The sequence below is a fragment of the Chiloscyllium punctatum genome, chromosome 26 (assembly GCF_047496795.1).
Source record: "Chiloscyllium punctatum isolate Juve2018m chromosome 26, sChiPun1.3, whole genome shotgun sequence".
Lineage (NCBI taxonomy): Eukaryota > Metazoa > Chordata > Chondrichthyes > Orectolobiformes > Hemiscylliidae > Chiloscyllium > Chiloscyllium punctatum.
Window position 1 is genome coordinate 66,077,652 of NC_092764.1, and position 27,608 is coordinate 66,105,259.

Genomic DNA, 27,608 nt, shown 5'->3' on the forward strand with positions numbered 1-27,608 from the left:
ACAAATGTTTCTAAATAATGAAATTAGAGGATGAATTCAATGAATATTTAAAGAAAGCGTTTATATATGCCGAAGTAATTCTTTCAATACATTTGTGGGTTTCTTTTTGCAAAAATGGGAGGTAATTTATAACGCTTTCAATTAAGTACTGATTATTTTGTGAAATATCATCCAGGCCCAATTGAACAGGAAAATATATCAAAATTGTTTAATTTTGAATTTGCTATTGACATTAATGTATTTTGTGTCCTACCAATCAAAACCTTACAAGTGCGCAATCATAGAAATCAATGATCAATCTGAAGACTTTTAAAAGACTGCTTGGGAAATTGTGAATTGTCTAGGTAGAGGCAACAAAGATTATGACAAATTTGTCTTGTGGACAAAGATTGGACAGCTGCAAAGAAAAAAACAGGTTCATTCATTGAAACATACAACATGTTAAGGAGTCTTGATAAGGTAGATCTGGAGATGTTTCCTCCGATGGGAAAATCTAGAATTACGGATCGTAGTTTAGAAAATTCAGAGGTTGACGATTTAAAACAGCAATAGACATTTTTTTTTCTCTCAGAGATCTATGAGTCTTTACAACACTCTTCCTCAAAAGGTAATGGATACAAGGTTCTTGAATACTTTAAAATCCCAAATTGAGAGATTCGGGTGGAACAAGAGGTAAAAGATCATCAGGGATACTCTTTGAATGTGGATTTGAGGTTACAGCAGATTCATTATGATATTGTTTGTGTAATGCTTTTGATTTACTCTCCGAAAGTGGGCTGTCTTCTCATACCAATTTATTGAATCTTCAGAATACCAGAACATGCTAGAGAGACTGACTGATTCCATTGTTCATATGAACCTATGCTGATTTCCCCATGTGTAAATAAAAATATAGATAGGGGAAAACTGAGGGATTCATACATATATTTTGCTTTTAAACAGCTAAACCATAAGGTCCACAAAGGAGTTTGTGATGAAGAAATCGTACTCAAGTGGGTGTAGGGTAACTATTGCTAAATCAGCAGCATACTTTTGATGTTTTTAAACGAAATTTGATCATAACTTTTCATCTGCAGATATCTTATTGTTTCATGTTCTGCAGAGTTAACAGTGTTTCTTCCTGTGTCACATATAAGATCGGCAGACACCATGACATTCATTCAATCTCTAAAGGTATAAGATTAGCTGATGGGAACAAACAGAAAGCAAATCTTTAAAGAAGGATCACATTTGGCTTCGTAGAGACTAACTGGTGGAGTAATGCAACGTTTCAAGTTTGGATTTCAGCTACTGCAATTTTATGTCAGCTAAAAATGGGGCCCAGACAAATGTATCAACATTTGGTCACTGTGAAATTTTAGGAAGCATAGTGAGCACATCTGCACTTAAGGCTGGAAATAGGACACCAAACCACATAAACCATTTTTTGCTGAAGTGTTGGCAAATTGTATGTTGTGACAAGTGTGAGATTATAAACTATTTTGGAATCAATTGGGGTGGCCCAGTGACCCAATTGTTATTACTGCTGCCTTGTGCTCGATTACAGACTGAGGAACTGTTCGTTTGGAATTGGCACATTCTCCCCGCATCTGTGTGGGTTTCCTCTGGGTACTCCAGCTTCCTCACCCAGTTCAATGATGTGCAGGTTAGGTGGATTGGCCATGTTATAGAACATAGAACATAGAACAATACAGCACAGAACAGGCCCTTCGGCCCACGATGTTGTGCCGAACTTCTATCCTAGATTAAGCACCCATCCATGTACCTATCCAAATGCCGCTTAAAGGTCGCCAATGAATCTGACTCTACCACTCCCACGGGCAGCGCATTCCATGCCCCCACCACTCTCTGGGTGAAGAACCCACCCCTGACATCTCCCCTATACCTTCCACCCTTCACCTTAAATTTATGTCCCCTTGTAACACTCTGTTGTACCCGGGGAAAAAGTTTCTGACTGTCTACTCTATCTATTCCTCTGATCATCTTATAAACCTCTATCAAGTCACCCCTCATCCTTCGCCGTTCCAACGAGAAAAGGCCGAGAACTCTCAACCTATCCTCGTATGACCTACTCTCCATTCCAGGCAACATCCTGGTAAATCTTCTCTGCACCCTCTCCAAAGCTTCCACATCTTTCCTAAAGTGAGGCGACCAGAACTGCACACAGTACTCCAAATGTGGCCTAACCAAAGTCCTGTACAGCTGCAACATCACCTCACGACTCTTGAATTCAATCCCTCTGCTAATGAACGATAATACTCCATAGGCCTTCTTACAAACTCTATCCACCTGAGTGGCAACCTTCAAAGATCTATGTACATAGACCCCAAGATCCCTCTGTTCCTCCACCTGACCAAGAACCCTACCATTAACCCTGTATTCCGCATTCTTATTTGTTCTTCCAAAATGGACAACTTCACACTTGGCAGGGTTGAACTCCATCTGCCACTCCTCAGCCCAGCTCTGCATCATATCTAAGTCCCTCTGCAGCCGACAACAGCCCTCCTCACTGTCCACAACTCCACCTATCTTTGTATCATCTGCAAATTTACTGACCCACCCTTCGACTCCCTCATCTAAGTCATTAATAAAAATTACAAACAGCAGAGGGCCCAGAACTGATCCCTGCGGAACTCCACTTGTAACTGGACTCCATGCTGAATATTTACCATCTACCACCACTCTCTGACTTCGACCGGTTAGCCAGTTTTCTATCCAATTGGCCAAATTTCCCTCTATCCCATGCCTCCTGACTTTCCGCATAAGCCTACCATGGGGAACCTTATCAAATGCCTTACTAAAATCCATGTACACTACATCCACTGCTCTACCCTCATCCACATGCTTGGTCACCTCCTCGAAGAATTCAATAAGACTTGTAAGGCAAGACCTACCCTTCACAAATCCGTGCTGGCTGTCCCTAATCAAGCAGTGCCGTTCCAGATACTCGTAAATCCTATCCCTCAGTACCCTTTCCATTACTTTGCCTACCACAGAAGTAAGACTAACTGGCCTGTAATTCCCGGGGTTATCCCTATTCCCTTTTTTGAACAGGGGCACAACATTCGCTACTCTCCAGTCCCCTGGTACCACCCCCGTTGCCAGTGAAGACGAGAAGATCATTGCCAACGGTACTGCAATTTCCTCTCTTGCTTCCCACATAATCCTAGGATATATCCCGTCAGGCCCGGGGGACTTGTCTATCCTCAAGTTGTTCAAAATGTCCAACACATCTTCCTCCCTAACAGATATCTCTTCTAGCTTATCAGTCCGTTTCACACTCTCCTCTTCAACAATACAGTCCCTCTCGTTCGTAAATACTGAAGAGAAGTACTTGTTCAAGACCTCTCCTATCTCTTCCGACTCAATACACAGTCTCCCACCACTGTCCTTGATCGGACCTACCCTCGTTCTCGTCATTCTCAGGTTTCTCACATATGCATAGAATGCCTTGGGGTTATCCTTGATCCTATCCGCCAGGGATTTTTCATGCCCTCTCTTAGCTCTCCTAATCCCTTTCTTCAGGTCCCTTCTGGCTATCCTGTATCCCTCCACTGCTCTGTCTGAACCTTGTTTCCTCAACCTTATGTAAGCCTCAACCTTATATTGCCCACAATGTCAAGGGATGTAGAGGCAGGGTGGGTTAGCCATGGAAAATTGCCTGCTTGCACCCTGTAGGGATTCTATGATTCTATAATACAAAAAAGCAGGCTATTGCTTGAGGGTGAGCATACAGTAAATATTTGCATAGAATTTGTTTGTCCGTGTACAAGAATGAACTAAAATAAGCATGCAAGTAACGGCAAGATGTGTATGAAAGGTGCATCAACATTAATAAAGAGGGATTTAGTGGCATGAAACTAATGGATTATTGATACAATTGCATTTGAATCCTTCAGTCCTCCGTTGGAATAATGTGCAAGTTTTTGATCTCCTTATCTGTGGTGGGATGTACTTGCCCCTGAGACAATTCAATAAAATGATTGACTGAGAAAGTAGTCCGGTTGAGAAACCAAGCAGAAAATGTTGTACAGAGTTCCCTTGTTGCTGAAAGAAATAAAGAGTTAGAGTAAGAAGAAGCAAAGGGATAGCAAGTTAATAATACAATCCAGATACATTGTAGAAAGTTCAGAGCAATTGACGGAACAAAAATAATGCATAAAAATATAAATAAAGAGGGTAGAGTCACAGTTAACTTAAAACTCACAAAGTTACCATCAGTACACAAGGAGCCAAATAAAATGTAAAAGTTTAGGTGAGGCAGATCAGAGATCGAAATCGGTTTTCTGCATTGTGATTTTGCAATTTGTTTTGATATTCAAGGAGTAATAACATGCTTTCAAAATGATATAGGAGTCAATTGAGCCATTATTCAAATTAAAAATGTTACGAAAATGTGCAATAAAATGTTTGATGTTATTTAATTTGACAAGTCACTGTGATCGAGGTCACCAAAAGAATCACAGAGTGCCTACAGTGCTGGAGGATGTCATCCAGCCCATACTGACCCTCTAAAGAGCATCCTCTCCAGACCCTAGCTCCCCCACATTTACAATAGCATAACCCCCTAGCCTGAACGTACACAGGTATGTGTATGGGCAATTTGGCATGGCTAATTTACACACCTTTCGACTATGGGAAGAAACCAGACCACGCAGAGGAAACATACATAGACGCAGACAGAACATGTAAACTGTACTCACAGTTGCACAATGCTGGAATTGAACCTAGATCCCCATCATTGTGAGACAGCATCGCTAATCACTGTGACACCCAGTTCCACAAAGGCACAACAGGATAAATTTCAAAGGCATTATCAATCAACTTCTAAACCTACTTAGTTATAAATAATGAGGCAGGAGATCGGAGAACATCCAAATCGACTTCTGTTAAAAAAGGTGTTACCACAGAAAAAACAATCCAGTTAGTTTAGATTCTGTGAAGGGGAAGATATTGGAAACCACAACCTTTGTCAAAATTATGAATCAATTGGATAAAGGTGGATTAATTAGGAAAACATGGTGCAAATCACAGAATTGTTATTTTGCAGTGGTGGCCATTTGATCCATCATGCCTGCACCACTTCTACTGCCTGGGGCCAATCTCCTCCTTCTTTCAATATCCCTGCATACTATTTCAATCCAATTAATCATCCAATGCCCTTTTATGTGCTTCGTTTGAACCTGATTCAATCAGATTTGTGGGATGTGAATTCCGTATGTTAAAAAGAGGTGGTTTCATGCATCACTTCATTTGCACATCACATTAAATCTATGCCCTCTAGTTCTTTATTATATTTTGTGTGGAAACAGCTTCCCCTGTATCCATCCCATTCAGAGCTTTGAAAGCCTCTGTCAAATTTCCTCTTAGTCTTCTTCCGTCAGAGAATAATCCCAGCATAGGAGCAAATTACTGTAAATGCTGGAATCTGTACTGAAAACAATAAGTGCTGGAAATCACGGCAGGTCACACAGTATCCGTGGCGAAAGGGCAAGCTCACGTTTTGAGACAAGATGACTCTTTATTTAGACTCAAAGCATTAGTTTGCTTTCTCTCCATGGATGCTGCCTGCCCCACTGTGACTTCAAACATTTTCTTTCATTTCAATAATCCCAACATCTTCAATTTGTGAAGTTTTTCATTCTTGTAAATCACAGCTTCACTCTCTCCAATGCATTCGCATCTTTCCTATGCTCACAAGTGGATAAATTCATCTGATAAAGCTGGCTCCTCTTTGACAATATTGAGTATCGTCTTATTTACTAATATGACAGAGATGTGTAATGTGACAACTTTTTTTGATGAGAGGCATTTGGAATTCCACAAAAAATGAGTTTCATTGTAAGGAATGTCAAGACCTCTGGAATGAAAAAGAAATGTATGATCACTCTTTGTGGGTATCACGAGTTAAACCAAAATTAACTTTCTATACTTTGATAACATGAGTCATTTCTAGAATTTAAGCAGCCAATGTTTTGGATGTGCACTCAGTGTGTTGTTTGGGAGAGAGTTCCAGGATTTTGTTCCAGGACTTACCCAGCAGTCATGAAGTAACGACGATACAGTTCCAAGGCAAGATGTAATGCGCATCGAGTGGAATTTGTACATAATGCTGTTCCCATGAGGCCACTGCTTTTGTCCTCTGGATGGTAGAGATTGAGGCTTTGCAAGGGTTTGTCATAGGAAATGTGGTGACTTGTTGCAGCGAATCTTCTAGTTAGTCCACAATGAAAATGCTATTCTTCATTGATTGAGGAAGTGTATGACTATAGAGTGGCATGGTGGTTCAGTGGTTCGCACTACTGTCTCACAACGCCAGGGATCCACGTTCGGTTCCAGCCTCTGTGTAGGAATTTGCACATTCTCCCTGTGTCTACATGCGTTTCCTCTGGATACTCTGCTTTCCTCTAACACTCCAAGGATGTGTAGCTTCGGTGTATTGACTGTGCTAAGTTGCCCATTGTGTTCAGAGATATGTAGGTTAGGTGCATTAGTCAGTGGAAATTTAGAGCAATAGGATAGGGGAATGGGTCTGGGTGGGATATTCTTCAGAGGGTTGGTGTGGACTTGTTGCACCAAATGACCTGGTTCCATACTGTCGAGATGTTCTAATGCCATGGATGAGGTGTCCTTCAAGATGACCACTTTGTGTTTTGTGGTGTCAAGCTCCTTGAGCTTTGTTCTCTTTTAGAATGTGAAGAGTATTTCATCAGGCTTCTGCCCTGTGTAGCATAGGCAGTTGTCGGATTTTAAGGGTCCAAAGGGCATGATTTGCCAAAGAATACCTCGTTGTTGACCTGCCCTTGTAGTCAATCTATTCAGTTGCCTGCTCCAGTTCAGTGTCTGGCTAGCAGCAACATCTGGATTGTTGATAGAGTGCGATTCGTGATGGCAATGTCATTCAAAGTCAAGGGGTAATGATTAGACTCACTCTTGTTGCAGACGGTAATTGTCTGACATTTGTATTCCTTGTGAATGTCACAATAATTTCCGTTTATCGGTACAGACCAGAATATCATCCAATTATGTGCGTGTAAGCAAAGGTTCCTTCAGTAGCTGAAGAATTGCAAATAGTTTTGAATATTATCATCGAGCCATCAATTTTGACCTGAAGATGGAAGCATCAGCTGACGATGGTTGGGTCCATGACTTTGTGGCTTTTCTGTGAAAATTTTCTGGGACTAATATGGTTGACTTTCCATCACCATAAGCATGGGTTAATCCTTTCCCACACACACACCAGGTCTTGTTATCACATGCAGGTCATTCTGCCAAAACACACGTTTCATCAGTGCAAATTGGCTATTACCTGGTCAACGTATTATGGATGTTCTTTGGACAAGACAAACTTTCTACTGAATGGATATTGCAATTTCCTATCAGCAATTTTCTACAGCATGATTTTCTATCACGCTAGTTCGCAGTGGAACTCAACTGTATCATTATCGCAAAACAACCTGTAGTCTGCCGTTACACACTACCTATTGTAAGCCACAAACAGTCTCCAATAATAGCTATTCACCCTCCCAGCCAGATCATTATCGAATCCTTTGTATGTCCAACTGTTCTTCTCTCTCTTTGGGCTCTAACCGTACCTATGATTTACTCCTTACTCCCTCCCCCATTCAATCTTCTGCTTATAAACCTACACTTTCCTCGGTGCCATCAGTTCTGAGGAAGGTTCGCCAAACAGACTTGGAAATATATTGCCATTCCTTCACTGTTACTGGATCAAAATCCTGGAATTCCCTTTCTATTGGCATTGTGAGTCAACCCCAGCAGGTGACTGCAGCTGTTCAAGAGGACAGCTCACCACCACCCTCTTAAGGGCAACTTTGGATGGGCAATAAAAGCTGGCCAGCCAGCGATGCTCACATCGTACAAAAATGAACAAGTATTTGAATACCCAAAAAGTAACTTTGATTTCTCTTCACAAATACTGTCAGACCTGCTGAGCCTTTCCAACAACTTCTATTTTTATAACCACAAGCATCTTGCTTTCGTGTAAAGTATGACTGCAAACAATGCCAAGTCCAGAGATACAATGAAAAATTCCTGATGATCCAGCTATTTTGATAGCCAGATAGCTACCACTGAAGTGTAGATATTTTCTAATAAACCTGTTCAGAGATATTATTACACAACTCTGGAAGAGATAGGACTGAATAGGTCTCTTAGCTCAGAAGTAGTACTGTCAACACTGCACCACAACAGCCATTCCACTGATGTTTAGATTTTTATTTAACCTATTTTTCTCATCAATTTGTTTAGAAATGTCATGACACAACTCTGGAGTACGTGAGTCTTGACCCTAGGCCTCCCGGTTTGCGGTAACGTCACTATCACTTGCGCAAAAGTTTCAACAGGAGTTGTGAATTGGTAACACAGTCAGCCTTAAAACAGCTGACAGTGCTAAATGTGATGGAAATTGACTTTACAATAACATCCAGCCGAATGCTCTGAAAACATTTTCAGCTTGGTGTTAATGTTGATGACTTCAGAGCTTTCAAAATTACAGACCTTTTGAATTTACCATGAGAAAGGATGAATTAAAACCGGCCAGAAAAGGTAGTTAATGAAAATACAAGCACTAACACATTACAGACTCCCCATCACAAACTACAGTTTCTACAGTCCATTGTTATCGAACAGCAATTGTCCAAACCAACACCTTACAAGTCAAAAACATATCCCTTCAATTGCAAGTTGACCACTAGCTCCCATCTCAAAGGCTTTGGAAACTCACGCAGGACCCGACAAACCTTCAGATTTGAGATACTGTCTTTCCCTGAAGACCCTTATTACCCAGTTGTCCCCAGCATTCTCACCTAGCATTTTCTCACACTAAGATATGATCCAACTGTCCTCGCAAACCTGACACCAACCATCACAGGTTCCCGTCCTATCATCCGCCTTATTCCTGATTCCACAACCAAACTCTTTCTCTGATTATTGCCTGCTTAAATATCAACGACTCAACTCCCAGCTCGAATCTTTGCTGATCCCACCCACACAATCCTCCCAACAGCTCACACCCAGACCTCTGCCCTGACTCCCAAATTCCAGTTTCAAACCTACATGACTTGATATCCTTGCCAGGTTTGAAATTCCTTCAGACACTCTCTGCTGACTGATGACAGAAATGACATAGCCCTTGCTTCCAATCCCCGCTCCCACACCAGCCACTGAACCCAGACTCTCTCAACTCCTATGAACTCCCATCCTGTTATCCCAGATGACTTAAAACCACTGACACTCTCCCTGTCACTTATGTTCCAACTATGCAAGAACTCTCATTAAAATAATCCACACACCCATCTCCCTGACTCGCTCACTGCCTTCTCTCTTTGACTGTTTATCTCCAGGTCTCCACTTCGACTGGAATTAAACTAAAGTCTCTGATATCCAATGACATCCCTCCCAAACAGATCACTCCATCAGCCTCCAAATCCTTCTCCTTATCAGTCTTCTGCCTGATCCTAACCTTTTGTTCATTTTCCTACACCTCCAGTACCCCGCTCAGAAGAGCAGTGCATCCTAACAGCATGAAACCTACATTGCACACCAACCTGCTGCGTAACCATTGACCTCGATATTATCTAGATCTTGCTGCAGTTGAGAGAGATCAAGAATGGCTTATGCCCAAAACATCGATTCTACTGTTCCTTAGATGCTACCTAAACTGCTGTGCTTCCCAGCACCACACTCTCGACTCTGATCTCCAGCATCTGCAGTCCTCACTTCTCCTAGATTTTGTTTGCACTTGAAAATGGACTACTTCAGTATTTATCGTGAATCATGGAATCCTTGCAGTGTGGAAACAAGTCATTTGACCGAACAAGTCCACCCTGACCCTTTGAAGTGTTTCCCAGCCAGACCCATTCTCCTATACCTATTACTCGATGTTAACCCTGACTAATGCGCCTAAGCCTCTATGTCCATGAACGTTCTTAACAATTTAGCATGCCCAATCCGCTTAAACCGCACATCTTTGAACTGTAGGAGGAAGCCAGAGCACCTGGAGGAAATCCATGCAAACAAGGGGAGAATGTGCAAACTCCACACAGACATTTCCGTGAGGCTGGAATTAAATCCTGGTCCCTGGTGCTCTGAGGCAGCAGAGCTAACCATTGAACATTAATATGCTGGGCTCTTCCATCATTGAGGATGGGTATTTTGTGCAGTATCTTCCTCCAGTGAGTTTCTAATTTGTCCATTGCCATTCACAACCGAATGTGTCAGGACTGCCAAGCTTAAATCTGTTGAGTTGGTAGTGGGATTGTTTAGCTCTGTCTATCACTTGCTGCTTATGCTATTTAATGAGTTACAAAATGTTACTGAACATTGTGCAGTTATCAGCTAACATCTCAATTTCTGACCTTATAATAGAGGAAAAGTTATTGATGAGTTAGCTGAGGTTGGTTCAGCCTAGGACACTACCTAAAGAACTCCTGCTGAAATGCTCCAGAGATATTATGACTGATTAACAGCCATAAACATTTGCCTATGAGTCAGGCATGATTCCAACCAGTGGAGGGATTTCCCTTTGATACCCATTGATGCAAATTTCGCTGGAGCTCATTGATACCACACTGAATCGAATATGGCTTTGGTATAGAGGACAGTCACTCTCACCTCACCTCTCAAATTCAGATCTTTTTTCCAGGTTTGAACCAAGGCGGTAATGAGGTCAGGAGCTGAATGACCCTGGTGGAACCTAAACTGTGTGTCTGTGAGCAGGTTATTGCTGAAGGTGTTGTTTGATAGCATTGTTGATAACACCTTCCATCACTTTCCTGATATTTGAGAATAGACAGATTGGGCAGTCATAGACTAGGTTGGATTTGTTCTGCTTTTTGTGTCCAGGACATAATCTGGGTAACCTCCCAAATTGTCAGATGTCAATGCCAGCGATATAACTGTGCTGGAATAGTCTGGCTAGCGGAGCGGCATGTCCGGGAGCATGTCTTTGATGCTATTGCTGGCGTGTTGTCAAAACCCAAAGACTTGGCAATATCCAATGCCTCCATCCATTTCTTGATACCATACGAAATTAATTGATTTTGCTGAAGACTGGCATCTGTGATGCTGGGGGCCAAGATGGACCATATAATTGGGACTTCAAGTTCAAGATTGTAACGAATGCATTGATGATGAGGGTATTTGAGGAGCTTCCTCCTCCAGTGAGTTGATTTATTGTCTATTGCCATTCACAACTGGATGTGTCATAACTGCTGAGCTCAGATCTGGTCCGCAGGTTGTGGGATGATTTAACTTGGTCTATCACTTGCTGTTTGGCCAGCAAGCAGTCTTTTTTGAGAACGACACTAGGTTGACACCTCATTTTTATATATGCCTGGTGCTGCTTCTGGCATGTCTTCCTTTGCTTTTCATTGTACTAGTGTTGATCCCCTGTTATGATGGCAATGGATGAGTGTAGGATTTGCTGGTCCGTGTGGTTGCAGATACTGATGCATCCACATTGAAACACAACCTTGAGTAGCTAGGTCTGTGTGAAGTAAATGCCAATTAGCACGACAATAGCGCCACACAACATAATGAAGGGCATGCTCAAAGTGAAGGCATCACTTTGTCTCCACAAATGTTGTGCTTTGGTCACTTTTACTGACACTGTTATGGATAAATGCATCTGCAGCTGGCAGATTAGAAAGGATGAGATCAAATATGTTTTCATCTCTTGTGAGTTCTCTCATTAACTGCCACCGACCTAGTCTCATTATTTGTAGGACTCCTTGTGATGAACTTTGTCAAATAGCTGCACTGCAACAAATATTGACAAAAGAAGTGTGGGCTGAAGATGTTGTATCAGTCAGAATTCATTCAGCATTAAACGTTCTGTCAGTTACAAGAAACAATACACACATTAGGAGTTATGGGAAGCTGACACATTCTGAAAGGGAATATGTTATTGTGAACTTGTAGTATTTTGAGAAGTGACATGTCTAAAGAAGTTTAGTAACCTTTGAAAGCCTGAAATACCCAATTGTAAAGCAATGAGTTAACAAGAATTATCAATGTTTGAGTTTACGTCGGAATATTTGATTTCCCTTTTAAGAGTATCATGTGAATATTGTATTTGAACAGTGAAAGGAAAGTAAACATTGAATTTGAATAGTTAAATGGGATATTTCAAAGGAAAGGGAAGTTTAGATGAAACAAACAAATTCACAGCCTTGTGAGCTATGCGAATAATTGATCATGAAGTTTGAAGAGAATTGGATTGGATGATTTGGCAGTCATAAAGAATATCAGGATTGAGTGTGGAGGATTCCCATGCCTTCCCAAAGTTTTGATATTTTTACCTGAAGAATAATAAAACTTGTTTTTAATGATGAGACATTGAGATATACTCTGTATAGAAATTGGCTTTAAAATCATCAAAGGAGTAATGCAGACAAATGGAGAATTGGAAGAGCCACAAGGTTATGCTGCAGCTTTGTAAAGCCCTGGCTAGATCACACTTGGAATATTGTGCTCAGCTTTGGTCACCCCATTATACAAAGGATGTGTATCTTTAGAGAAGGTGCAGATGAATCTCAGATGGTGATGGAACAGACTACAGATGGGAGGTGGAAGACACAGAAAATGGTGCACTGAGAACAACCTAGCTCACAATGCTGGCAAAACTAACGAACTCACGATTGACTTTCAGCAGGATGTTACTCATGTCCCCCTACACATTAACAGCACAGAGGTGGAACGAATGGAGTGTCAAGCTCCTGGGGTTGGTCATCCACAACAAAGACCTAACAACGTCTCTTCTTCTTCAGGCAGCTGAGTAAATTTGGCATAATGGAAAATGCCCTTGCAAACTTTTATAGATGCACCATCGAGCGCATTCTGTCTGGATGTATCACCACTTGGAATGGCAACTCTACCTTTTAAGATTGGAGACAGTTACAGGGAGTGGTGAACTTGGCCCGAACAATCACAAAGGCCATCCTCCCATCTATAAAATCCATCTTCCAGACCTAATGTCAAGGAAAGACTGCTAGCATTCTCAAAGATCCATCCCACCCTGGCAAAGTTTTCCTGCAACCTGTACCATCGGGGAGAAGGTACAGAAGCCTGAAGGCATGCACCATAAGGTTTGAAAACAGTTCCTACCCTACTGTTGTTAGAATACTGAATGGACTCACAAACTCTTAACATTTGCCTGTACTTTTGTGTTCATTTTTTCTGCTGTTTACCTATTCAATTCAATTCAGAGGAGATTTACCAGGATGCAGCATTGACTGGAGGGCATGTCTTATGAAAAACGTTTGAGGGAGATTAGGCCTTTCTCATTGGAGTAAAGAAGGATGAGAGGTGACTTGATAGAGGTATACAGGATGATGAGAGGCATAGAGAGTGTGGATAGCCAAATACCTTTTTTTCTAGTGTGGAAATGGCTATCACAACAGGGTGATTGGAGGGAGGTTTTGGGGTGATGTCAAAAGGAGGCTCTTTACGCAGAGAGTGGTGGATGGTTGGAATACACTGCGAACAATTGTAGTAGAGTTAGATACATTAGGGACATTTAAGTGACTCTTGGATATGTACATGGATGAGAGTAAAATAAGGGGTGTGTAGGTTAGTTTGATCTTAGAGTAGGATAAAGGCCCTTCAGCCCTTGATATTCTGCGATATTGTTATATGTCCTATGGTCGATGTATGACCTTTTTAAGTTCATTCAATTTATATTTAAGCTGCAGTTACAAGGGAACATTGAAATCTAATGATTGCATAGAATGTATACTACACTCTAATATTTAAGAGGGCATTAACTGAATAAAATATTGAGCAAAGAAATGAAAGAAATTATTATTAAAGTCAAGTATTGGTGGAAGCTGTTAAACAACCACTTGAGGCAGTAGGAATAAAAGACAGAGTCCACCAGCAGGTTGAAGACCTCATTAATTTGGATAATCAGTGGACAGGAACAATAGTTAAGGACGCTGCCCAGATTTGAGTTATGAGGTGGCTGCAGCAGCAGTTGGGCTGAAGGTGTGAATATGGTAAAGTTGTACAGAGGCATTGATTAACCAATGGGAACAGGCACAGATAGATTTCACACGCCCTGTCCCAGTGACAGTTGATGCATCAAGACTGGAGCATGTCTGTACTCCTGGATTCCTTGCGCTCCGAGGCAAGCCCATTTGCAGAAAGTATTTAAAGGCCAGCCAGTTTCAGCTCAGAGCTTATGATTTGAAGGATGAATACTGACAGTTGTAGAGGGAGAGCTTAAGTCATCCAGATTCTTTGTATCAGGAGGTTGTTTCAAAATGAGTGACTGGAGCTCATTGTGAATCATATCTGGAATGTTGACTTATTCAAGCAGTGGTAGAGAATGTTGGGCATGTCAGCTGGAGAGGTGTGTGTTTGGGTGTGCTCAGGACAGAAGCAAATTATTAATTGTTTCCTGGGCAAGAATCTATAGCTTCATATTTGGAGAATAGAGCTGAAGTATTTCAGCTACAAAGAGAAAATACCAAAATCGCTCTCACTCTCCTTCTCTTTGGAAGCAGCAGAAGTATCTCCTGGTGGCTCTTCATTCTCAACATTTTCCATTAAACTATTCTGTGTAAATTCCATAAATAAGCAGGGAAAATGTAAGAAATAATCTTCTTCAAGGAAATTTAATTGGCCAGTCTAAACCAGTGAATGACAGATGGAGAATTGGCGTATCCACAAACTCCTCTCCTCATCAAACTCCACAAAGATTCAAAAGTAACTGAGGGAAACAACTAAGCAACAGCAGTAACCCACATTGGTGCCAGAACACAGCTTCACTGAGTTCTTTATTTCTTTCCCATTCCTAATATGAGTACTGCCTTGTCTTTTTGTGTCTCTGTTTGTATGGACATGTGAATTCTCAAATGTGGTCAAAACTCACAGAAATCCCACCTTCTCAACCTCACCTCATGCCTGAGGCAATGGATAGCTCTGGTTATTCTGATTTATTACCACTCAAGCAAAATTCTCCCCTTTTTCAGCATTCCGTAAAACAAAATTGTGCCAGTACTGAATAAGGGAAAAATGATCCACAGTGAATTTCCCATGAGGGAATTTGGATCTCATTTCTGAAAACATGCTCCAAACCATAGTGTTAGAGGAGTCCATCCTTCTCCCTGAAAAGCATATTTCTTGTGTTATGACTGACAATTGGCAATATTGCAGTTATTGGATTAAATTCTGGTTACATAGTTACCCAAGAAGATATTCAGGAATGCAAGCTAAATGGATTGGAGAAGCAGTGTTTCAGAAATCAGTCTAAAACTGAAAACCAGCCAGAACTGGGGCATAAAGGAAAATCAATTTTGAACACACATCTTTATTCTTGCAACCTTGCAGTGCAATGAAACATATTTCAGATCATTTTAGAAAGTCAGCAAATATGTGGACCTCAGTTCAAGCGATGCATTTAATGAAAATTGAAATAGTATCAAATAAAATGTTCCCAAAAACATGAGATTGTTTCATCAGTTCATGACATTTTAATCAGTTGAAAAGGTTTCATAAACTCAATAGTTGGCACTAATGCAATAGATGACTTTCCCGCAATCAGATCAAAGTATAAACCATCATAACCCACCATATATACTGTGGTGTTTAATCCAGAGTGGAGGTTAAAATTGTTCTAAGGCATAATGCACAAAATAAATTCCGGTTTGGAAATTCTTCATTGACTGCAATGGATTACAGGTTTATCAAATTCTGCTTCTTTTATAGCTGCAGCATTTAAGTCACTGTGGTATGCAATATCCTGTATATTAAGAAAAGTTCAGGAACATATATTGTACCTTTCCTCCTGTCAGAAGCAGCAGATGGGCTTTAATTCTAAAATGGCTGACCTTTTAAAAGGCTTGATATTATCATAGACCAACGACGGATATAAGTCATTAAGAACCTACGCAATACTGTGGGATAAAGATAAATTTATGTTACTTCTGCAATTCTGCAATTCCATTTTACAAAGTAAAATGAACTTACACCAGTTTGTAATTGTTTTAGCCAAGAGCTGAGTCAACAAGAATGGAAACGATGTGGAGGAAATATATATTTGTTTTTGTATTAGCTAAAATTGTATGCCAGAATGAAATGTCACAGCAAAACAATGGTAGACATTACGGGCAAGTAGATAAGATGTTGTGAGGGGATGAAGTTAAGCTAGATACGCCTGTACAAACAGTAGGTATAAACATCTGTTTCCCACTTTTACAGAGACAGAGGAACAAACCCCAATTAAAAGGGTCATAGGGATCAGAAAAGCCTTGGGAAAGGCACAGATGGAGGGGGTAGATAATGATGAAGAAAGAATATGCCTAACAATGACCTACAGTGGGATGAGGTCAAACTGCCTTGTGAGGCCAGAAATAAGCATTTTGTCACAGACAAGGCTGGATAAGGCAAGAGATAAACAGGGGTAATGGGGTCCGGTCTTGGGGAAGTGGAAGATATAAGCAGGGGAGGAGCAATATAAAACAAAAGAAATCAAATTATATAAATATTGTGTATGAATTGAATTTGGGGTGTGTATGTCCTCTGCCTTATAGACACTTGCAAGTGTAAAATAAATGACACTACTGATTCAGATCTTGTCTCGGACTGAAATTATTGAAGTGTGTGAGCTTTGTTTCACACAATACATTTCTAATTGATTCAGTAAAAAATATTGTACCTTCATTGGCTCCTGTTATATGTGGAAGAATACCTAATTCAAATAGAAATTAAAGACCGTATTGGCTGACAGTCTTAATTTCCGTGCAAAACATCTATATGCCTCCACATCTGCATGAGGCAAAGCCCGGGTTTGGAGACTTCTAGAGAATTTGCAAGATTGTGAAGTTTGACAATGAAAATAATCCTGACTGTATTGAAGAATGTGGCAATGTTGAATTTACAGGCATTTTTCAGGGTAGTAGAACAATGCAGTCCAGATGACGTTTGTTTTTGGGATGGTGGCTCAGCGGGGGGAGGGATAGGTCTAGGTGGGATACTCTTTGGAAGTCGGTGTGGACTTGGTCGCTTGTTTCCTCACTATAGGGATTCTATTCTATATTGTGAATGAAACTGCAGAGTTTCTGAGTTTGGGTGGAACCAAGATATTATTATTTTATAAAATTAGTAATGTGAAGATTGAGCATTGACAGTGGAAACAATTTGATGTAATTTATTATCATCTTTTTAAAATGTATCGGGGGGGGAGGTGAAGCTCTCCACAAGCAGGCTGACCGTTTGAATGCAAAGACATCTTGACAGGAAATTATAACCATTTAATTGATTTCCTTAAAGATGTGGAAGGGGGCGCGCTTATTAATGTAGCGGGTGACAAGCCATTACTTCCAGGTAGGTAACAGGCTTGAAGGCTTTTCAAGGAAGAAAAGACACGTTCAGTCAAAGATTTTCATCTTGCACTAATCAGAACAATTTGCAAAATCCCAATTCACGGCGAAAATCAACATTGATTCAGGATGAAAGGAGAGTGCTGATTGGTTCACATGTGATCACTGATTGGCATTTGTGTTGCCATGGGGTTGCCATGCCACTCACAAATACGGAATGACAGTTAACACCGAGGTTTCTGTAATTGGTAATTGAGGCAGATTGAGCAAACCGGAGTCAATGAATTGTCCTCAGAAATCCCTGTGTAAATGCATATGTTTTTTTCTGTCTGTAAGGAAGAAGGCACTGTGCATGAATGGATCTGTATAGCTTTGAGTCCACAGAAATGCATCACAGAGATTTATTGGCTGCTGAGTCACCATTTAAGGTTTAGTATGGCATTGAAAGATTAATTAGATGGAATAAACTTGAATCGGTTAACATGAAAAGTCATAGACAAAATGTCATAATCGATACCTGTGTAACGAAAAACCCCGCTGTTGGAAATAAATCAAAAATACACGTACATTTAAATCTGAATAGAATGTCGGAATAATTATGACACGAATATGATGTTCAATCCTGCTATCTTCTTAAAACAGTCCAAAAATGCAAAGTATTTTCGATTTTCATTGTGCATGCAATGAAAATCCTTTAGGTTATATGACTGCCAGGAATAGATGGATCGGTGAATACAGCTCCATTGTCAGATTGCCCTCGTTTGATCTGAAACACAGAAACATTTTGTATTATGAGCGCCGATGTTTAAATACTACACAAAAATCTGTTTAACAGATTTATATTGAAAGTAGTGAGAGTATCACAGACGTTAACATTTGCTTTGCTGAAGATATCAAAATATTGACGACACTTTGAGAGTCTAGAAATATAAAAAAAATTTGACGCTATGAAAATACAACCAGTTGCTCCAACCGACCTGTTGTTTATCCGGGTCACTATAATTTTGCCCTGGATTTCAAAGTCTTTTTACAAGGTGAACATTTTATCTGCTTTCTGCAAGTTTGTGGATAACGTATTGTAGATAAAAAGATGGACAAATTGAGAGTTTAGTCATTTCACTTTGCCACTTATTTAAAATCTTTGTAATGCGATTGAAGACTCCTCGCATAGTAAAATATATTTTGACCAAACTACCTCATCAAAAGGTGAACACAACAGTACAATTTCCTGTTACCTTAACGTCTGCGTAAATGCTATCGACTTTGGACATTCTTTCAGTTTCACAATCTTCGAATACTGCTTTTTTAAAGAAAAATAATCTATCCCTTCAATCTTCTCTGTTCTAACGAAACCACAAGATTCCTCTGCGCTCTAATTTGGAGGAGCCTGTGTTGACTGGACAGTAAAAAGTTAGAAATCACGCAACACCAGGTTCTAGTCCAACAGGTTTATTTGGAAGTACTAGCTTTCGGTGTTGTCATCTGATGAACAGACAGCACTCCGAAAGCTAGTGCTTCCAAATAAACCTGTTGGACTATAACCTGGTGTTGCGTGATTTCTAACTTTGGGCTGTCTAATGCTGTTTGTGGAGAAGAATCTTCCTAATATCATACAAGTTAAGTTCCATTGCATATTTTCACTGCAGGGCTAAACTACGCCAGAAGCAACGGAAATGCAGACTGCAACTTTGGGAGCAATTAGAAACCAGAATCTGGGATCCGATACTCTGCAGGAAGCGACAGGATGGAGCGCCGGCCCAATAGAAAACCTGCTGTGACACTCTGGTTAGTAACAGGAGGATAGAATAACACACCAGAAAGAGACATGTTTAGAAAGCCTGTGCCTCTTCATCCCAGTTTATTCGGCATATTACAGCAGCAGTTAATGTGAATTCTTGCCGAAAGTAATTACCCAACTACCCACGTCTCCTCATATAAATAGTTTTAAATTAAAAATGCAGTATTGTGTGTCTTTAGAATTTAGTAAAGATTGGTGATGTGCGAAACTGATTTCTTTTTTCTTAATATCGCTTTACTCTAGAATCTTTTAATGTATGTTTGACAATCCCTTCTGTTCACAACCACCTCATGAAGGAGCAGCGCCTGTTGGATTATAAAGTGGTGTTTTGTCATTTTTAGACTTTCTGTTGAGTTCTAGGCATGATTTGCAGTTATTTTCAGTCTTCAAAATTGAAATCTTCAGTTCATAACCTCGCTTTGTATTATGGATTTATCAAAGTTTAAAGAATTCTTGCTGTGTTTACACAGATTATGGGTGAACAGTACAGTGATGGGCGTGTTCGGCTCTCTTTACAATCAGGACCAGAGCAAGACTTTGGTGAAACTCGTTACCCAAAATGCAAACATAAGTTTTAGGAAGAGAATGTTTTGTTGGATCCCACTCCAGGGATTGAGAGGGAGCGGGTTAAGGGTCAGAAGGGAGACTTGTGTACTTAGGTTCCAGGATAGATGTGATTGTTGAATCCCAGGGACACTTCATGTCTGCTGGGAGGTCTTCTTCAAACCAGGGGTGAGGGAGGAGATACTCTTGGGGAATAGATATTGTGTTCTTGATGTGAGGAGATATGTCAATCTTCCTGGTAAGTGGGGGTAGGGTGGTATCATACAATGCTTAGTCTAGCCTCTGTGAAACTAATGACTTAATTTTGTTTTTGACTCTTGTCGTAAAGCAACACCATATAACCAGACTTTCATTAATAATCCAAAATTACATTTCTGGTACATACAAGTTTAATATTCTTGTCCCAAAATGATCGATTCAGTTAATTATTAAAGCCTCCATATAAGTAGATTTATTTCGTATAGCCACCACTTTGAAATCATTACTGTATATGTGGTGCGCTGGCAAAATATTTTTGCACTTCCATATTTTCAATATCAACAATGTTAACTTCATTGGCTGTCTCAGATAATTTACCAAATAACACAATCGAGTTCAGCAAACCTGAATTAGCTTGAACCTTTTTGTCTAATTTCCATTAAAATTGTCACAAATGGCAGCGACTTTGTTTAATGGGTTCTACCTTGAACAGTCTCCATCCCAATCCTCAATTTTAACATCAATGGATTCTAGTTGTTGGATGTTTTTCCTTTAAAGCAGAAAAGTGATGCAACTTCTATATTCTTCTGATCATCTGATGCTACTCTCAACTCCAAAACGATTTGATGGTCAGAGGTGCAACAGAATCGATCCCTCAGTGAAATGTCGCTCAGTAAAAGAAAGATACTCCTACGTGACTCGCAGAATTATTAATTTCATCCACTGGAGGTCATTAATCCAATAGCTCGACTACTTTGTTAGTACTTACTTTCCTGTAACTCTTCAGGTATTCTTCAGGATTCTTTTTGCTCCATCCAAACAAATTACAAGAAACTAACTCCACTGAAACGAATTGCAAGAAAGAAACAGCGGAAAAAAAAGAAAGGAGACCGAAGAAATCAAGATAATCTTCCCGAGAGGAGATAGTGCATCATGGATTCTGTGATCAACAAGCATACTCAGTGAAATTGCAGTTACACGGTTGTTGGGGAGTGTGGGTGGGTGGACGTTTGTAGCTGGTCTTCCTCTTGTCTGAATGAAGCAAATAATTGTATGAGGTTGGTTTGCTGTAAACTGTTTATAGATTGGAATGGCCAGACGAAAGGGTATAATTAATTTGGCATGTAGAATTCTGCCTATTGTAAGGTAAAAATAAAACAACAGATTAAATGTATTAATGTCGTTGTATTCCAATGGGAACGAAGAAAATTGTAACCATTTTAAGCTATTGGTGAATTAGTTTTGCTGAGCAGGCTTTTATAGCTTTTACCATTCAGAAAATGGCGACTTGTATTAACAGATGCGTTCTGGAGTCTATTGCCTGCATCAAAACTCTTCCCAACACCGTTCATCAAACAAAGCATATCACTTTGTTAATTTCTGCTAAATGTATTTCTACAGCATCCCCTGCAATCCATGTAAATCATAGAGTCATAGAGGTGTACAGCATGGAAATAGACCCTTCGGTCCAACCTGTCCACGCCGATCATATATACAAACCCAATCTAGTCCCACCTGCCAGCATCTGGTCCATATCCCTCCAGGCCCTACCTATTCATACACCCATTCAAATTTCTCTTAAATGTTTCTGTTGTAACAGCCTCCACCATATCCTTCGGCAGCTCATTCCATACACATACCACCCTCTGCGTGAAAAAAGTTGCCCCTTAGGTCTCTTTTATATCTTTCCCCTCTCACCCAAAATCTATGCCCGCTAGTTCTGCACTCCCCTATCCCAGGGAAAATACTTCGTCTAATTATCTAATCCATGGCCCTCATAATTTTGGAAACCTCCATAAGGTCACCCCTCACCTGCTCCAGGGAAAACAGCCCCAGCCTGTTCAGCCTCTCCCTATAGCTCAAATCCTCCAATCCTGGCAACATCCTTGCAAATTTTTTCTGAACCCTTTCAAGTTTCACAACATATTTCCGAGAGGAAGGAGATCAGAATTTGCACGCAATATTCCAACAGTGGCCTAACCAATATCCTGTACAGCCGCAACAAGACCTCCCAATTCCTTTACTCAATACTCTTACCAATAAAGGAAAGCATACCAAACGCCATCTTCACTATCTACCTGCAACTCATCTTTCAGGGATCTATGAACCTGTACTCCATGGTCTCTTTATTCAGCAACACTCCCTCGGAAATTACCGTTAAGTGGATAAGTCCTACTAAGAATTGCTTTCCCAAAATGCAGCACCTGCCATTTATCTGAATTAAACTCCATCTGCCACTTCTCAGCCCATTGGCCCATCTGGTCCAGATCCTGTTGTAATCTGAGGTAACCCTCTTCGCTGTCCACTACACTTCCAACTTTGCTGTCATCTGCAACGCAGTCAAATCATTTATGTAAATTACAAAAAGTAGAGGACCCAGCACCAATCCTTGTGGCACTCCACTGGTCATAGGCATCCAGTCTGAAAAACAACCCTCCCACCACCACCCTCTGTCTTCTACCTTTGAGCCAGTTCTGTATCCAAATGGCTAGTTCTCCCTTTATTCCATTAGGTCTATCCTTGCTAATCAGTCTCCCATGGGGAACCTTGTCGAACGCCTTACTGAAGTCCATATAGATCACATCTACCACTTTGCCCTCATCAATCTTCTTTGTTACTTCTTCAAAAAAACTCAAGCAATTTTGTGAGACGTGATTTTCCCGTTGATGAGTTTTGTTGCAGCGATCCTCCTATATTAGTAGCGTGAACAAGGGTTCAGATCTCCGTTACACACACATTATTGATGCCTTCTAGAAACTCCATAACCTCTGACAAATCACCGCTGCATTAAAATCACAAAGAACAGGAACTGGTATAGACGATTTAGTTCGATCTCATCAACAATCATTTGGCAAACTTTTATGGTTGGATCATTCAGCCACAGATCTACAATGCAGAGAAAAGGTCTATCTGCTGATCGAATCTGCATCGATTAGAATCAATCACCGAAACATACTCATCCCATTTTTCAGTATTTAGCAATATCGTTGTGACATTTAAAGAAATAACTGTAAAATTAGAGGGTACATTCTTTTGATCTGTCGGTACTTGGATTTGAATGTACCCTACGTAGTCCCACAATTCAAGAAAGGTCCTGCCCTCCACGGAGAATGATACATTGCAGCATGGGAATGGGCTGTGCGAAGAGGGAATTGTGTATCATTAGTATTCGAGAAAACGCTACAATTTTTTTGTCGAAGTGGCAACCAAAATTTTGACTAACCACGCTATTCTTACATAATGAGTACGGATTTATGAATAAATTGTATTTTTCATTACGTTTCTTGATAATATGATTATTAAATCTGGTAGTATATTTTTTTACAACGACAAACATTTATAAGGTCTTGAAGGTGTTAAAAGTGGTTATTCTGGCTGATGGAATCTGAGATGATAGTCAAATTGAATCGAAAAAATGGAAAGACGGGAACGTTTTCAGCTGATATACAGTCATGGAGTGATAGAGATGTACAGCATGGAAACAGACCCTTTGGTCCAACATGTCCATGCCGACCAGATATCCCAACCCAATCTAGTCCCAGCTGCCAGTTCCTGGCCCATATCCCTCAAAACCCTTCCTATTCATATACCCATCCAAATGCCACTTAAATTTTGTTGTGAAAACTTAACTTTTGATCTCATTAATAAAGGTTACAGTGTCTCTATTAGTTGTCCACTGATCCACTGAATTAATTTCATATTGACGTGAGCAGCCTAACCAAGTTTGAGTTTTCATCCTTCCTAATTTTATCATTTTATTAAGAATCTTTCACCTTCACTTGAACTTCATTTTTGTTTGATCTCATTTTCTAATCTTACCTGCGCCATGTTAGCATTGTTCTTTATTCTGGAGTATTGTAATTAGTAAATGACTCACGTTCTGTTCTCAGCAGCAATCTAACAAAGATTATCAGTATGTTTACTAAAGTTAGTCGCAAAGATATAACGTCCTCATGCTCTCCCAATTCTTTTGATAGCTTTACTAATCACTTTTTTAATCTGTGATTTTCCTTTGCAGTTAAAATAGAGATCTTGTTCAATGCATTTTCTTTGTAAATTATGTTTCAGACAATGATTTCTGTAGGTTATGTAGCTACTCCAGACACGGTCGACTGAACTTCATTTGTCATGGCCACGTTAATCTAAGGAAGTTTCATGTCAGTTTGTCATAGAACGCCTGTAGTGTGGAAACACGCCATTTGGTCGAACAAGTCCATCTTGACCCTTCGAAGAGTAACACACCCAGAGCTATTCCCTGAGCCTGTTCCTCTATATTTCCCCTTGCTAAGAGAAAGTGACGGCTGCAGATGCTGAAGGTCAGAGTAAAAAAAAAGCCCTGGAAAAGCACAGCTAGTCAGACAGCATCGAAGGAGCAGGAAAATCGAATTCCTGATGAAGAGCTTCTGTTGTAAGCGTCCACTCTCCTGTTCCCCGGATGCTCCCTGACCAGCTGTGCTTTTCCATTTTCCATGACTAACCCGCCTAGCCTGCACATCCCTGAACACTGTGGGCAATTTAGCATGGCCAATTCACCTAACATGCACATTTTTAATCTATGGGTGGAAACCCGAACGCCCGGAGGAAACCCATGCATGCACGGGGAGAATCTGCAATACCTCACAGGCCGTTGCAGAGACAGGAATCGAACTCGGGTCTTTGGTGCTGTGAGGCAGCAGTGATTATGACTGGGTTTTCACCAATTTAAATTTGAGGGTTTCATTTCCTTTTACTCAGTCTGGCCGATAAGTTACTGAAAGCAACAAATGCTGAAGATCACGATGGATCAGACAGCGTCCGTGGAGAGACTGAGCTAACGTTTCGAGTCGAGATGACTTTCATGAGCTCTGATGTAATCCTGATGAGTGATGGATTGTCGGAGGGAGGGGGAAGGAATGATGTGGACTTGAAAGAGAAGGCATCAGGGTAACAGGCATGGGGAAGGTCTGAGCTCAAAACAGTGATCAGTGCATGAAATACCAGTTAATAAATGGAGCAGACAGATTGAAACGAATAAACAAACAGTGAGCAGGTGCAAAAGGGATTACTTGTAGTCGGTTTGAAATCAAGTATTAGGAGAAAGATCATGAACTAGTGCAATGGCTGACAGAACACAGAGCCAACGCACTGATGGGCACAAAAATATTCAACGTAAAGAATTTACGTGGCAATCATTCATCAGAGGAAGGTAAACTCAGTAAAATACAACACATAAACATGTAACCCAAAAGTAACAAAGTTTGGGAGAAGATTTGTAGCTCGGGTGCTCGTTGTTGTGGTTCTGTTCGCCGAGCTGGGAATTTGTCTTGCAAACGTTTTGTCCCCTGTCGAGGTGACATCCTCAGTGCTTGGGAGCCTCCTGTGAAGCGCTTCTGTGCTGTTTCCTCCAGCATTTATAGTGGCCTGTCTCTGCCGCTTCCGGTTGTCAGTTCGAGCTGTCCGCTGGAGTGGCCAGTATATTGGGTCCAGGTCGATGTGTTTGTTGATAGAGTCTGTGGATGAGTGCCATGCCTCTAGGAATTCCCTGGCTGTTCTCTGTTTGGCTTGCCCTATAATGGTAGTGTTGTCCCAGTCGAATTCATGGTGCTTGTTGTCTGTGTGTGTGGCTACTAAGGATAGCTGGTCGTGTTGTTTTCGGCTAGTTGGCGTTCGTGTATAAGGATCATTAACTGTCTTCATGTTTGTCCGATGTAGTGTTTTGTGCAGTCCTTGCATGGGATTTTGTACACTACATTAGTTTTGCTCATGTTGGGTATCGGGTCCTTTGTTCTGGTGAGTTGTTGTCTGAGCGTGGCTGTTGGTTTGTGTGCCACACACACAGACCAAGTCCTAAACTATGAAAGCAACCACCCCAACACACACAAACGAAGTTGCATCAGGACATTATTCAAAAGGGCCACAACACACTGCAGCACACCAGAACTACAAAAAGAGGAAGAGGAACACCTATACAAAGTATTCGCCAAAAACGGATACCCCTGCAATTTCATCAACAGATGCCTAAGGGAGAGACAACGGAACGAGGACATGCCACAACCCAAAGGACTAGCCACACTACCATACATCAGGAGCATTTCTGAACTGACAGCCAGACTACTGCGACCACTAGGACTCATAACAGCACATAAACCAACAGCCACGCTCAGACAACAACTCACCAGAACAAAGGACCCGATACCCAACTAATGTAGTCTATAACAGTCTTATCACCCAATCACAAATACATTAATTACACAATAACAAACAGTGGGATTCATGAAATACATGATGACCACTCACCCTGACCTGGTCTCAGCAATATTGTACAGCATCATCACCTGCAGCACTGGCGTAATCCCACCAGAAATTCTGAGCCTTGACAAGCAATGTCATGTTTCCACTAAACAAAACGCTCACATGGTGGCCAGAAGCACTGAACGCTCACTGGGATCACCATCACCAAGTTAGACATTATGATGTGATACCAATGGAAGTTCTGATCAACAGAGTAAACACGAATGTCCCTGCAATAATGATCAAATTCAATTTTCTATCACAAGCAGTTCTCTCAACCAGGCACAAACAAATACATCAGGTACTTGTCAATACCTGCACCTGTTATCAGCAGTATTCTGAACGAGTAAACAACAGGAAATAGATCGATAATAGAAAAAAATAATAACAGCAACAGCTAACATTGCACAATCTCCAGCTGCATTATACTGTGAACATATGCTGGGCAGTTAGCAAAATCGTTTCCCCCAGTGAGGTATTGGGCGTAGAAAAGAGATTTTGTTAACTTGTTTTAAATTTGGGATTATGTTTCATTCCATAATTTCTATGAATGTAGTTAGAAACGAACGTGCCCATCCATTACAAAGTGCCATGTTGGATAAATCTCAGTAAGTGTGTCCCCGACTGAACACCAAATCACCACTGCTACTTTTTTTAAAAAGTCACAATGCTACCAGGACTTGTGGTTGAGTTTCCACAGTCCATACTCATCCTAAAGCCTGGAGATGCAGTCAAAACGGTGAAGTGAAGCTGATTATGTTCCATGAATATGTGAGTATGAGGAGGTCAATTGGACAATTCTCTAAGAGCTGCAACAATTCAGAAACTTTCCGTGCATGCAAAAATGCATATTGTGTTCAGCGTCAATGGGAGGGGCGTGGTTTCAATTTCCACAACGTGCTTTGAATTCTAACGTCAAACAGAGCATACCCTCATGTTGGGGATTCAGTTATATTTGCTAAGATTTATTGCAACACCCTCAATGCCATAACTTTTTCTATCCATGTCGCTCCTTTTTAAAGTGACTTGCAGAGAGAGTTTAAGTTCATCGAGTTTGGTCAAAATACCTGTGCGTTCAATACCGTGGTACCTTTTAGTCTTGGGTAGTTTTTACACAGGTATACAAAACAGGACTTACTTTACAAATACTAAAGTGAGTAAAAACGGTGTGGAGATTTTGGCGTTGAATCTATGCTTCTGTGTCTGTGCGTGTTTCTTTTTTTCTGACAACTGCCAAGGAAACCCCTTTCTCTGTAACTCAGGTCACCTCAAGCCTGCCTGAAGTGGAAGGTAAAAATGTGTCCATGTATTGTTCCATTCCGCGATTCCGTCACAACCCAGCAGTGGATGTTTATTGAAGGAAAGGCGACCTGGGCAAAACTTTGGATCTGACAGCAGACCAATGGAAAATAATGTTCCCATTCAAGCAAGGA